This window comes from Suricata suricatta, chromosome 10 (genome assembly GCF_006229205.1).
Source record: "Suricata suricatta isolate VVHF042 chromosome 10, meerkat_22Aug2017_6uvM2_HiC, whole genome shotgun sequence".
Classification (NCBI taxonomy): Eukaryota; Metazoa; Chordata; class Mammalia; order Carnivora; family Herpestidae; genus Suricata; species Suricata suricatta.
The window spans coordinates 28,076,244-28,090,730 of record NC_043709.1 but is presented as its reverse complement, the minus strand read 5'-3'; the positions used below and the strand labels follow the sequence as shown (position 1 = coordinate 28,090,730).

The following is a 14,487-nucleotide window of genomic DNA, read 5'->3' as shown; positions in this document are numbered from 1 at the left end:
GGGACCCAGAAACCGGATTTAGTAAGATCTCGGCATGAAATTTGCACCTACTGAAGTTTGGGAACCACACATTCCAACTTCAGAAATAACGTGAACAGGTTACCTCAGCCTTGCCAATCTTCAGTTTCCTTCTCTCTCAATTGAGGATGATTATATTCACCTCATAAGATCATTGTGAGGAGTAAATTAGATAAAACCAAGATGAAATATATGAAGTATGGAGTTCAGCGCTCTTTCTAATCATTGTTAGTGACCCTGAGTTCCTGGTTTTCTGGGCTGATTCAACAGGAAAAAACAAGGGATTTGAGGATATTTTCAAGAAAGCAGGTCAAGTAATAGATCATGAAATTTAGGCAGAGTACTTATTAAAACAAAGCCAGGAAGGATTTGGCAGAGTGAAGGAAAAATGAGTGTTGGTGGGTCTGAGAGTGTCAGCAAAATCAAAGAAACATGTGTAGTGAGCCTCCATGGGGAGCTGGCAGCATGGAGCATGGAGAAGAAAGGGCATGTTCTTTCCTTCTGTTTCTAGAATGGAAATTGTGTGTGTGTGTGTGTGTGTCTGAACATGTGTGTCTAAAACAATGTCTAAAACTATCAAAAGCACATGACATCAACTACAGAAGTAGTAAAACATGAGACACGGGACAATTTGATACGGGACATGTTAAAGCCCTCCAGCCAAAATCAAAACCTTATCTCTACTCCTTCCAAAGCAGCTGTTCCTCTTCCCTAAAAAGTTGTGCTTCTCTTGAAGAGTTTCTCTTTATGGGTTAGAGAACAAAATAAAAAAAAAGAGAGAGTTGCCATAGAAAAGGGAGTTAACATTTAAGATTTTACTGGCCTTGTGGCCCCTGATTATGGCAAGACTGAGCTATGACAACAAAGTGACGTGACATGGTGGACATGGACATGGAGGCCAGTAGGGTTGAGGCCAGGGCCCTGTGAAATAGCTATTATGGCATGGGTTTCCGGAAGACATAGGGAGATAGCAAGGTTTGGGGTGATGAGCAAGACTGGGCTGTGGAGGCAATAAAATGATGCCTGAAAGTCAGAGAATGAATGGGTGCCTGATTGATGAAAAGGAGGAGAAGCCAGGAAGGGCTTTGGTCATGTTCATCGTGTGCAGCTCTCTCACATTAGGCCAAGAGTCATGGATGATAAGTGGGCGGCCTGGCAGAGAAGGAGATCAGCCTCCCATCCTCATGCTGGTCCTCGTGACCTTGAGAGAATGAAATGCTCAGGAGGCTTCAAGGAAAGCCACACTCCTTGGAGGAGCTCCAGATGTAAGATAGAAGGCTCCACGTGAGAAAAGACTGAGATGCTGGGAAGGCTGCCCTGTTGGGGCAGGTGAGCTTCCGGAGTCTGCTCCTAGAGCCCTCAAATGGGGCCTTGCCCTCTAACAGCCTGTGGGCATTGCCTTGAAATTCTTATCAACCTTATCTCTGAATTCGTTTTGTAAATGAAATCTGATGGGGTGATGGAGAATATGTGTGAGCTTAGAACCTCAGCTCACCTCTTGCTCTGCCTCCCCACCGCCTCCCTGCCTCCCCGGACAAGGCCTCAGCCACCTGCTCCCCCCGCCCCCCTACTCCTACTGGTCACTGACTGTTGCTGCCCCCACTGAGGGACTAGGTATGGACTTGGGGATGGATAGAGAGTCAGGAATGCAAGTCCCCCACGGAAGGTGGCATGGCAGGGTCTGGGTTCCTGTGAGCCTCTACACCTCACCCAAGGGAACGTGACACTAAATATTTTCTTAGGGCACCTGGGTGGCTCAGTCCAACTCTTGATTTTGTCTCAGGCCATGATCTCACAGTTCCTGAGTTTGAGCCCCACATCAGGCTCTGTGCTGACTGCAGGGTACTTGCTTGGGATTCTGTATCTCCCTCTTTGTCTGCCCCTCTCCTGCTTGGTCTCTCTCTCTCTCTCTCTCTCTCTCTCTTTCTCTCTCTCTCAAATAAATAAATAAACATTAAAAAATAATTTAAAAAAATTGTGACTGGTTCAGAAAGAGCACAGAATAAAGGAAAAAGCGTTTTCCCTGGCTTTTCCACACAAGAAGCCCTATGTTCACGTTTTGCGCTTGAGCCCTACAATTTCCGTCACTGGCCCTGACTGGAGGTTTCCAGAGGTAAGAGGAAGATCACAGAAGGAGGGCAATGGAGGACAGGACTAGAGAGAGGGCACATCAGTGGGACTCTAGGGGAGGACAGATGGGTAACCAGACCGCAGGCGAGGATGGCCTTTGCCTTTTGGGCAGTGGCCAAGGAGAAGACTGTGAGAGAGATGGAGATCACCTTGTCAAAGATCCAGATGGAACGCTGGCAGAAGTGACAGTGTGAGCACCCTGATCTCCGGCGCTTACCTTTATTGCTCAGGGCCCCTGCTCAGGGCACCCGTTGGAAAGTTGGGAGGTTCTCATAAGTTGGTTCAATAAATCCTCTCCCAGAAGCTCCCTAGACAAAGCACTTCAAACTGAAACAGCTTCTCTTTCTGAATACAGCAGTATGTTCATGGTGTGCAGGGTCAGGTCCAGGCCAAGGAAAGGCACTGGGGACAGAATTTGAGTCTTACTGTAAACAGCTGGATGTAGCCAAAGCTTTCGGGGCTTACAAAGGAAAACCAAACGGCTTTGGGGCCTGGATTTTCAATTACCGATTTTAACCCCAATGAAAGACCTTAACTCTTTTGAGGTTTATCTGTAAAATAAAGATGGTGATCATTTTAGCTTTCTGATGACCCAGGTTTGTTAAAAGTGCCAAAATGTTATATCAAAAATATGAAATTGCCTTTTAAATAGCTACATAAATGTCAATTGGTACTTTAATTCTATATTCTATTTTTTTTAAAGAGGGATTACTAGATCCCTCAAATTACTCTGTGACAGCATTTAGGAGGGAGATACTGGGGTCATGCTTCTGGTCGTGAGCCCCCCGTGCCTGGAAGGTTGAGGACTTTGGATGGAGCTCTGAGATTTTTAAGTCCAAACAAAAGCAAAAGGGGAAGTTCCAAAGCAGAAGAAAGCCCGATTTTTATACACAAATGACAAGTGTGGCTGGGTGAAGGTCCCAAAAGACATGTATTAAATAAAGAAGGTGGGAAAGGAAAAAAAAAAAGTCCTATCTTTCTGAGTTTTAGAATACTTTTCACTCCATACATTTATCTACATTGGAGGCATCTAACTCTTTTTCTGCGTTATTGTCTCTTTCTTTTTTTGGTATTTTATGGAAAAGGCTAAAATGGAAGTGGGCTAAGTACTATTTACCCACTTTTCCTCATTCATCAATGGAATACCCACAATAGGGCAATTGTGGACACTGTGTTAAAAAACAAGTACCAATCTAAAGAGATCAATGAAACAGTTCATTAAATAATAATGTCGGGGTGTTAGAAAAGGAGTTATAGACAGTCCAGAGACTAAAATTTGCATAACATGTTTCCGTCACCTCTTAACAAATCAAAATCTAGCTTAATTCAAACATATGTTTTTGAAACATCTTTTCTCAAATATGTATTTAGAATTTTAAAGTAGATCATATCCATCTCTTCAATTTTGTTAGATTTTTGGAGACAGAATTTGAAATCTTACTGTGTCCACAAATTTTATTTTTTCATCTTGTGGATATTAAAAAATCATAGCTAAGGTAAAGTGTAAAATACGGAGTGCTGATACTGAGTTCTCTTAGGTGGGGGTGTTGGCATGGATTCTTTGAAAATATCGCCACCTAGAGGATATTATGAGTCAAAGCAACATCTGCAATGCACCACACGGATTGCAGAATAGAAGTATGACATCTGTAAGAAGAAAAACAGGTATTTCAGTGCATGACGTGGGCTATCTAGGAAACACATATTAAGCCTTGGGTATTCTAGTGTATTTTTGCATAATTTAATTAGTTTTTATGTCCATTTTTATTCCTAAGTAACATTAAAACTGCATATAGCTTTTATTTATGCATTAGGGCTTGACTTCTAATTTTTTCATCCATATCTGAAATATTTTTAGAAAACAGATATCCTGATATTTGACTACAGGGGTAAAATTTACATTTTGGGGAAATTCTTCAATTTAAAAATAATCAGTAATTTAATTAATATCCTGAAAATGTTTGAGAGGCCAACATACTAAAGAATTTCTATCTCAATTAAGTCTTAGAAATTAACAAACAAAATAATTTAAAATTATTTGTTTCTGAGCATTTATGACTAGGTCTCAAATCACAGCACATAGGACATGAGATAATTTAGTTGGTTGATTTGAATAGAAATGGGCTAATTTTCTTTGCTTCAATTTCTGATGTTTTTCAATCATGGCAATTTCTGAAAGCATATTTAACATGAAGTATGATTCATGCCGTAATCTTTACATGTTTGTTATTTGTTATATAACAAATATGGGACTTTGAAAGCAACAACAGATCTTTAATGTAGGTTTAAATGGATGATTTAGCAGCTATGAGAAATTTATATCCTGTTTAAAAAAGAGAAGCTGCTAACTTCAAAAGTTAACTCTCTTAAGAAGACCCTAAAAATGATTTTACTTTAAATTGTGTTCTGAAGATAACCATTTCTGGTTAATTGGATTCCTCTGAATTATCAACTTTCAATGTGTCAAGAATTATGGAGTAGGTAAGAATATAAAATAGGGAAACAACAACTTCATGGATTATTTGAAGAAGTTTTATTGTCCTGTGTTTACCCTTACTGGATCTGTTGCCTATTAACTCATCCATCTTCCCCAGTGAATGATAAGCCCCCTGGAGGCAGAGACTATTTTTTCTATGCAGTCATCCCTAGAGTGCCATTTTGTCAGTGTCTTTTCTGACTAATCGATACCCATATACCAATGGTTAAAGATCTTGAATGTAGCCCTTAGCTGTATCTATAGCACTTAGAATAGTCTCTGACATTTAGGAAGGACACAGAGCACAATGTGTGAGTGAATGAATGAATGGTGTCCCAAATTGGACCTACATTCTGTTTTAAGTGTATGTTTATTGACTGTACCTCTCTCCACCAACACACACAAAACCCTTAATTAAGTTAATTTGTAGAAGGTATATTAACATTTGTAAGGCGAAGGCAAACATAAATTATTCTTATCCTGTTTTAGATTATCACTAGCCTAACCATCTCTACAGGTAATCAATTAATAATAGCATACTAAAGGGAACTACTTTGTCATATGAAATTATAAATGTGTATAAATGTATACATATACATAATATCTTATTTACATATTATAGTATAGATATTATAGTATACATGTATATATAGTACATATTTGTATACATGCATATAAGTATAATTTTAGGAATAGGTAGTATAATGAAATGGAAATATTCTTAGGCACATTAAGATGAATCATAAATTAATCAACCTGGATAAGTAAATTTGACGTTTAATTATTGCTTAGTAAAACTATTTACCTTTCTTGGAAGCTCACATGTAACGTATCTGTCATATATTAAATTCAGCGAGCCCTGATTATCTTCTGTTTGCAAAATAGCTGTTCTGAGTCTAAACTTTACTGTTCTATAGTTTTTGTTTAAAATCGGCTAAAGAAAAGAAACAACCTAAATGCTGAAAAATTCTGCCTTCTAAAACACACTTGACCTCAAGGATTCTGGTAGCATTTGGGTCACTCTGTCTTGTGTATGTAGTCTAGACCAGTCTGCTTCCTCCCTCCAGCCTCTACCACCAATGCACTGCCACAAATCTGATGCTGTTCCTCGTCCACGGGTCCTCTTTTCCTCCAAGTCAACAACGTTGCTACACTGGACAAACTAACTCATGCTGATATATTCATTGGGCCTTCTTCATTGTCAACTCTCCTGAGAAACGCAGAATCTAATAGCTGATTTATAAATTTAAAAAAGTGTCTTAAAGGAGGAATGAGGCTTAAGGTAAGAAGGTTAAGCTGGAGAAAACATAAACATGCCATTGACCAGTGGAAATTATTTTGAAAAACGAATTTTAACGTACACCAAAATATAAACTCCCTATTTTTTGTCATATTTATGGCTGGGTCTGATGGTAACAAGCGACAGAGGAGCTGTAACATCTTACGTAGTATTATTCCTTGCTAAGTCCTTTTTTTTATGTTTTTTTATTTTTGAAAGAGAGACAGCATAAGCGAGACAGGGATGTGGGCAGAGAAAGAGAAGGAGACACAGAATCTGAAGCAGGCTCCTGGCTCTGAGCTGTCAGCACAATGCCTGACAGGAGCCCACAAACGGTGAGATCATGACCTGAGCCGAAAGAAGTCAGATGCTTAAGCTGCTGAGCGGCCCAGGCTCCCCAAGTCCTTTGTTCCTAGTAAGTTTCATCCACATTTCCTGTTTCGATTCTCGCCTTCTCTCATTCCTGATACTTTTCCTTATGGTGATACTTTCTCAGCTTTTACATTTGGACTCTTCATTATACCCAAAGCTTTCAACTGACCTGATCCTGGCTACCGTTTGTGTTTTTTATACCGTATTCTATATTTTTCCTTAACTGTGACTGCCATGTGGTAGCTCTTGGGTTCCTCCCCTGCCAGCAGCTAGCAATTTTCCATTTCCACCCACTTCCATTAGTGACAGCTGATTCCTAATTTAGAGAATGAAGAATTCTGCCATCAGAATGCGCTTTATACTTTCACCTTTGAAGAAAGGGGAAAGAGGCCAGAAAACAGCTCTAATGATGTGAAGATTCTAGCACAGTTTTGCACGCTGTTTTTTTCTTTTTAAAAACTTCTCCTCCCATAAATAATTTATCCCAGAACGTTTGGACATCAATTACTGAGACTCAGCGTTTTTCCAGGGCAGTATTACAATATGCAGTATGACTGCAGACGTTTGACTTTGAATATCCACTCTGAGTTATGTCCTTGACTAATCGGAGCTGAATTCAAGATTTCATCATGCTCCCTCCATTTCACAGAGTAGATTAATGATACAAGGAACCTGTGTGGCTTCCAACTTCAGTCACTTGTTAGCTTTGAGACCTTGACCAAGCTGTTCGATAGTTGTCAGCTTCAGCTCTCTCCCTGGGAGACTAAACCTGTAGGCAGGACACAGGTCCTGGCACAGGGTAAGGACTCGGCCAGTGTTAGTTGGCTAAATTTAAGTGTTTAAATTTCCAAACCAGGTACGTTAAATTGTAGAATGATAATGAACTTAAAATGTATTTTCAGGTGCTCGTGAAGAGGAGGATCTTCGCTAGGAACATTATCAAGTTTGTTCATATTCATGATTCTATGGCCTAGCAAGCCTGAGGCAAGAGTTTCCTGGTGATATAAAAGGACTTTGTGTTCAGTCCCTATAAAAACCTGTCTGTCCACAAGGACCTGCCTAGAGTATAACATAGAGTTCAGAGGCGAGAGATGTTCTGCAGGCTTCCTGCTGAAAGTGGTGTTAGGGGGCACCAGGGTGGCTCAGTTGATTAAGCATCTGACCTCAGCCTAAGTCATGATCTTGCAGTCCGTGAGTTAGGGTCCCGCGTCAGGCTCTGTGCTGACAGCTCAGAACCTGGAGCTTGCTTCAAATTTTGTGCCCCCTCCCTCTCTGCCCCCCACCCCCACTTGCACTCTCTGTCTCTCATAAATGAATAAATGTTTTAAAAAATTATAAAAAGAGTTTTAGTATACTCATCATGAACAGAGTCACTATGCTACCGTATGAGAGCTACCTAATCACTACAGCTCATTTTATAGGTTTAGTCTTATTTTTCAGAGTAAATGTTTGTAAAATATTAAAAACATTTATTGAGGGCTTTTTAGATATGAGAGTCTGTATTAAAAACAGAAAATCAGTGTCTTGCCCTGTGGGATTTTCTAGGCAGAGGAGAACCACAGAAAACTAGTTATAATCTTCAAAGGATAATGGAATTATCAGTGAATTTAGAGTGAAGGAAGAACAGCGCAAGAGTACCTTCTCTTTCCGGAGGTGCTCGGAGCAACCGATGAATGCATCGGTTGTATATGTGGAAACTGCTTCTCAGGCTAAGGCGGAGCCAAACCTTAGCACTGATTTATGCTCCCAGTAGTAGTGGTTAAGCAGCTGGAAAGAGCTGGAAATGGGACAGTAATAAAATATTAATTATCCTCTGGATGTCAGACAAACAAATAAGCAGGTCTGTGTCTTTCCCTAACAAGTTGCGCTCTAATGAGTGTCGTGATCATCAATAAATTAAATGATGCTCAAGTCCCAGGAGGTAATTGATGATCACAAGTCCTGCATTTAAAACTAGGGCAAAATAATGTAGCACTGTATGTCAGCAAAGTGGAATTAAAATAAAAACTTAAATATTTAAAAAATATACATAAAAGTAAAATAGATAAAACTAGGCCAACGGGCATATATTCTAATTTTTATTTCTCAGGATTAAAGTATGAAATATTATTTACTTTAGCAACTGGGAGTTAAAATTTAAGCATAGAAAAATAAATTCCAAATTTGTTCATTGTCTTCTCTGCTGTTGGTATTAAAGTCAAAACAAATATACTGTCAAAAATTCATTGCTGGTATTAATTAGGGGTATAAATCTCAAAAGGAAATAAAAATGGATTTGTTGTAGTAATATCTTTAGACCAACTTTTTATAAGTATAAATTTATAAGAATAAAAATAATAATGCATGGAAATCCAAGAGTCTTGTGGGTTTGTTTTCCTTCTTTCTTTAACAAAGTTTGATAATTTATCCTTACGGCTTAGTTTCATAGGTCAAAAAGATACTATTATTAAACAGCAAGATAGTTGGCAACACGTTCAAATAAATGATACAAATATCTTAATATGGTCTTTGGGCCAGAGCCTTTAAAATACTCTTTTGCTCTGTATTAATATAGCATATGTCCCCAAAACACGTATCTGTAAATACAGCAGGAACCCCACGATCATTAGTTCACAGCTAAATGTTTAACCTTTGCCACTAGGTGGCGCCTGTATCTTAATAGTTGTAGTGTACAGTCCGCGTATGAAGGCAAAATTGAGAGTATATAAGAGAAAGGAAGTTAGTTAAACTTTGTTTTGTATTTAAATATTTGTGCTGGTATACACTTTGAGGTGATGGGTTTATTCCAGGAAACAATGTGGAAATCACAATGTTTTTAAGAAGAGGAAAACATTATATATATTTTTAAAGAATAAGTAAAAGATGAACGTTGACATTGACTTTGGAAAATCCACCGGGGGTCGGAGGATGTCCTGACCTCAGCTTGTCATTTTATATCATCTCTAAGCTCAAGGGAATGTTATCACTGAAAGAAAGTTAAAACCAAAACATCCAATTATATATAGCAGCGTTATAGTTTTGCTTTTGGTAGTGCTATTAATAGTAAATGGCATATGAAGTCTGATTTAATAGTGATTTTTGTGAGAGCTGGTAAATTAAATTAACATCAGTAAAAAGTCTTGAATTACTAAAAGTGACATGCTAAAAATCTAAATGTGTTCATAGGGGAGAATGCTCACATAGTTTGTGATAATAGAAGTATCAACCATTACAAAAAGCTCAAATGCCACATGAAAACAACAGAAGTTGCTAATATTAATAGTTTCTCTTAAGATGTAACATAAGACAGAACCTTCAATACTATTATAATATTTTGAATGATATCCAGTATCTTACACACCTACAAAATTACCTACAATTCTTGTAAATAGTTTTCTAACATAAAAATTTGATTTTAACTATAGTGGAGAAGCAATACAATATCTAAAACTAAATTATCCCAACGAGGTGTTTTTCCCCCACCAAATGTGTATATTGAAACACACACGTATATATACACTTACTAATCAACAGTTTATAAGGTGGTCATCACATGACTTACATAGCTGTTAAACTAGTACTAAGAATTATAATCAAGACAGGAATATTAGTATCTCTTCCTTAGGTGCCATTATTATCAACCCCACTTTGAAGACAATATGATCTTTTGTACTCTCCTTGAAACTCAGGTCAAGGTTATTAAACAAAATTTGTTCCTACACAAGGTGTCTTAAATAAGACAATAGGGAGATATGTTCCAATAATACAGTGGGCCCATAACTTTAAACTCCAAACGAGCACTTGAGTCCTAAAACAACTGACTCCTTTGCATTTCCGGCCCTTCATCTGTATAAGGAAAATAAGGTATTAGTTCACAGCGTGGCCTTATGTTTCAATGTGATAATGCATCTTAAGAATCTTGCATATGTCTACATGTTTTTTGACATATTAAGATCTCTGTTCTGAATACTGTATGTGTTCCGCATAGGTGGCTTAAAGCAGGTATTTAATATTTATTGGAGTTTTCACTATCTTTAGGTGTAGCCTAAGACAGAAGCTTCTTCGTTAAGCATGACGATGCATGTATTTTCATTTTGAAAAGGTACATTGCCTGTATGAAAACGAGTCATCCTGACTTGGGTCGGTCATTCCTAGCACTAGCCATTAGGGTATTAATGTCAGCCATAAGAAGGAAAAAATATCACTGGCCTCATGTTAGGGGGAGATGATAAAAAACAGAAACTTCTATAGATTTAATTGATTTTCGTAGTCCTGCATTATAGTAAGTACAGCTCAGAGTATGATTACAATTATCCATGCGGAAACGAGGTAGTTAATGAATCATTTTGTTAATTATCTTGTGAGGTTATACAGTTGCTCTAATTACTAACAAGTGACTTTTAGACGCCACAGCATACGTCAATGGCCTCATCTGTGCATTTATTGAATACTTAGTACTATGACTAGTAGGTATTGGATCTCACTGTTCTGAGTGTTGGTATGTATTAGCCCATTTAACCTTCATAATCTTATTTAGTCTCATGATGCAGAGACTACAGATGAGAATGAGAAACCAAAATTTCAGTAGCATGCCTGAGGTCACACAAGCAGTAATAGAAGTTTTGAAGCTACAAACAGCAGTCTTGGTCGTTATATTCCCTTGGGGGCTCTGCAATGGCACAAACCTCTCAACCACAAAGCTTCTAGGTCTTCACTGTGCCTCCACATCATTCAAAGGTCTTGCTACAAAGCAGATTCTAACTCCATAGGTTTGGGGGGAGGCTGGACGTAGATATTTCTAGCAAGACCACAGGTGGCGCCAGTATGTGGCCCATGGACTACACTTTCAATATCAAGGCACCAAACTACTATATTTGCACACTATTTTACCAGGAGCCCAAATTGAATTTCTAGGGCAAATTGGTTCATGCTTAATTTAGTGGTAACAACTAAAATATTTAGTGTCTCAGCCCAGGAGATGACACTTCATAAACCTTGTTAATGAACCTAAACTGATCTCATGTTCCAAAACTGACATGATTTTTATGATTAGATGTAGTTTAACATAGAACAATTAATAGTGATGTAGTCTCTCCTGCACTTCTTAAATATTGGATTGCTTGGTCTTCACAGTAGGCTTGAGCAGTAATGGAGCATGACAAGTACCTTTGAGGAAATAGACCCAAGGAAAGTGGCTGCTGCCATGGGTCTCTTAGGCAGCAGTGACCACACCTAGAGGCCAGACACTTCTCTTCCATCAGCTGACCTTGCTGTCTGGCCATGTTCCTTTAACTGATTAGAAGTAAATAGATGCAAATACAAATAAAAAGTAAATGGATACAGAACAATGATAGTACTGAAGCAGGTAAAATGCAGCCACATTCTGATTTTGCTTTACATACACAGATAACCAAGGCCAAAGGAATTTGAAAACATTAATATCGAGTAATTTTCCATTGGTATTATGTTAATATAAGCCCAGCTAAAAATGAACAACATACCTGCATATATCATTTTATTATGCTGTTAAAATAAAAATTAAAGCTCTTTTCTTAGTCCTATTTACTCCCTCGCCCCAAACCTATGAGATGATTTTCATATTACTTTCTTCCCAGACTCTAGGTTTGGTGTAGCCAGCAAGAAACTGGTTCTTTCACCTCTTGTGTTAATTTTAATGGAACTAAATATGTTGGAATTACTTTTTTCATAAGCAGATGTTAAAAATTTTATGAAACCATACTCAGAATTCAGAGTTGATCTCTAAATGTCAAATGTATTTACCATCCTTAGAAGACTAATATTTCCACAGAAAAAAAATCCCTTTGAATTACTGTGGAGACAAAGTAATGAAGATAAATCAAGAAATGCTGTCAGTCACTAGGGAAAGGAAAAATACCAGAATCTCTATATTTAAAAACACTTGAGAATAGACAGCAAAGATTCTCATCAAAGCTAGGCCTTCTAAGCATATTTGTGATCTATAATGTTATTTTTCTTATCATTGACAAAGGAAAGAATACCTCTACTCTTGAGAGAATTAGCTAAGTGGCACCTCTTTATCGCTGTGTTCACGAATCAGGTTTGAAATGATTTCAAGAATAATAGACTTACTTTGGAAAATTGTGTTTTCTTCATGTGTACACTTAACTCTAAAACTAAAGACTAGGTTTATTCTTAGTTCTTACTGACACTACTAAGTCATCATCAAGTTGTACTGAACAAGCTGTGTAGAGGTTCCCCATGAGAACCGAGAACTACAGTGCTCCAAGCGTGCTAAGCAACACCCCCAGGACTCTGTCCTTCCATGGCAGTGGATGGGGAGAAGCCTGAGAGACGTAATAGTGGGGGTACCGGCAGGACTATCCTTCCCTCCCCCCAGCATGATTTAATTATTTCCTATTAGCCTTTAAGATTAGAAATGGGGCCGTCACAATATCTGGCTAATAAGAGTTCCAATAGAGAGTCATCAGTTACTAATCATTTTCTTCCTTCGTTAGTTTGCTGGTGTGTATTTCAGAAGATATAGGTTACACAGAAATTAATAGATGACATAGCTTCTGCCTACCTCTGTCACTTTTCATGGGGTGCTCCTGCAGGACATTCTTGTGTTTCTGTCCCCAGTTTCTTAAAGGCACCAAGCTCCTCCCAGCTCTCGGCCTTGACACTCATGGTTCCCTCGGCCCACAGTAAATGCCCCCTGGGAGCCCCTGGTGATATATATTTTGTAGTGATGCATTTCCTTGGCTTGCAGAGTGACTAATTTTTCTAACACCCAATTTAATGTGTCTTTTCTACTAAACTATAAGCAACATGAGAATACGAATTTTGCTTATTCACCATTGTATCCTTATCAGGATTTACAGTGTTCGGCCCCTAGGAGTTTTTGAATAAACGTTTGTGAAGCAGAAGAAATTCTCCAGGTTTACATCCTTTACAATGGCTGATGAAGAATGCCTTGTGCCTATGGAAGCAATTAATGTACTAAATTTTTTAATATAAGAGTAGAATTTTTTTGTAATAATAAACTGAGAATTATCCAGATATTAAGATGAAGAAATAAAACCTAAATTCTTACTGAGAACATATTTATGACCCAGTCCCTATGTGAATGTCTTGGACAAAGTATTTTATGAGCTTTGATTTGCAAGGATTTACGGATCAGTATCAGGAACAGGACTCTTGATTTCCCCCTACAAATACATATTAGAATAGCAACAGTAATATGGCTAGTTATTTTCAAACTACTTTTATAGGTTACTCAGAAATTGTATTTTGTGGAAAGTAATGATTTTGAGAGTATTATTTAATGTTTGGTTACTCATTGCTATAGTTTGGAGTGTTCAGTGTCATTTTACGATTCCTATAGTGTGTTGTTTCTTCTGTTTATCCTGTTGACCGCTGAAGTATTGCTTAATAGAGTCCTGATATTAATAATAAGAAGTGAAAAGCCGGGTACTTTCATGTAACGCTTTAATTATTTTATTTTTCAAGAGCTTAAGCTTATTATCCTCAATGTACAGACACTGGGATAAGAGTAAAACTCAACATCCAGGTAAGATATCACCATACCGTCTTCTCTTCACCAAATACTAAATTGTGGTTCAAACTATACTGAGAGGTTTAGTTTGTAAAAAAAAAATGTATTTTTTGAGAAAGAATTCAAATTCTTCATCTAGGGCTATTCTTGACTATGCTATGGATGGAATCTTTTATTAAGTTATTGGAATTAAAGTGCCCAGAAGGAGATGTATTATTACTTCCTAAAAGTGTTTGAATAAAAGCGATTACTTTGAATGATGTATTCTTCGCAGATAATTGCTTAGACACTAAAAAACTAGCTCGCACAGGCTTGCACTTACTCATCTTTGCTTTACTCTCCTTTGTAAGGTAGACAAATGGGGAAATAAAATATTCCACCCCCAATAGGCCAGGCAGCCTTTAAAAAAATCCATTGTGCAAAAACCATTTTTATGGTTCCTGTGAACTTATGACAAGGAATATATCCAGGAACAAGGCTTCAAAACCTAAGCTATGTTCCGTTGCTCCCAGTTACCTTGGATTTTAACTAGATGTACAAGTTGACTTCTGACCATGGGGAATCCTCTCCATGCATGGATTTATGGATTGCTGAGGCCATGGCAGATAACCAGTTCCACAGAAGCAACTCCATGTTCTCCTGAGGAAGATCCATAGAGCTGCAGAACAAGGAATATAAGTGAGCGATGCCACAAGA

The 14,487-nt window shown here is 38.0% G+C and overlaps 1 long non-coding RNA gene across 1 annotated transcript; it reads right to left on the bottom strand.

The window, feature by feature from the left end:
• Positions 1-3,624: 3,624 nt before the first annotated feature.
• On the bottom strand, positions 3,625-14,426 carry LOC115305710. The gene is made up of 3 exons (XR_003914955.1): positions 14,308-14,426; positions 7,914-8,052; positions 3,625-3,795 (listed from the first exon to the last, which is right to left on the bottom strand). It is a non-coding gene; the product is annotated as an uncharacterized LOC115305710 (long non-coding RNA).
• Between the last annotated feature and the right edge of the window lie 61 nt (positions 14,427-14,487).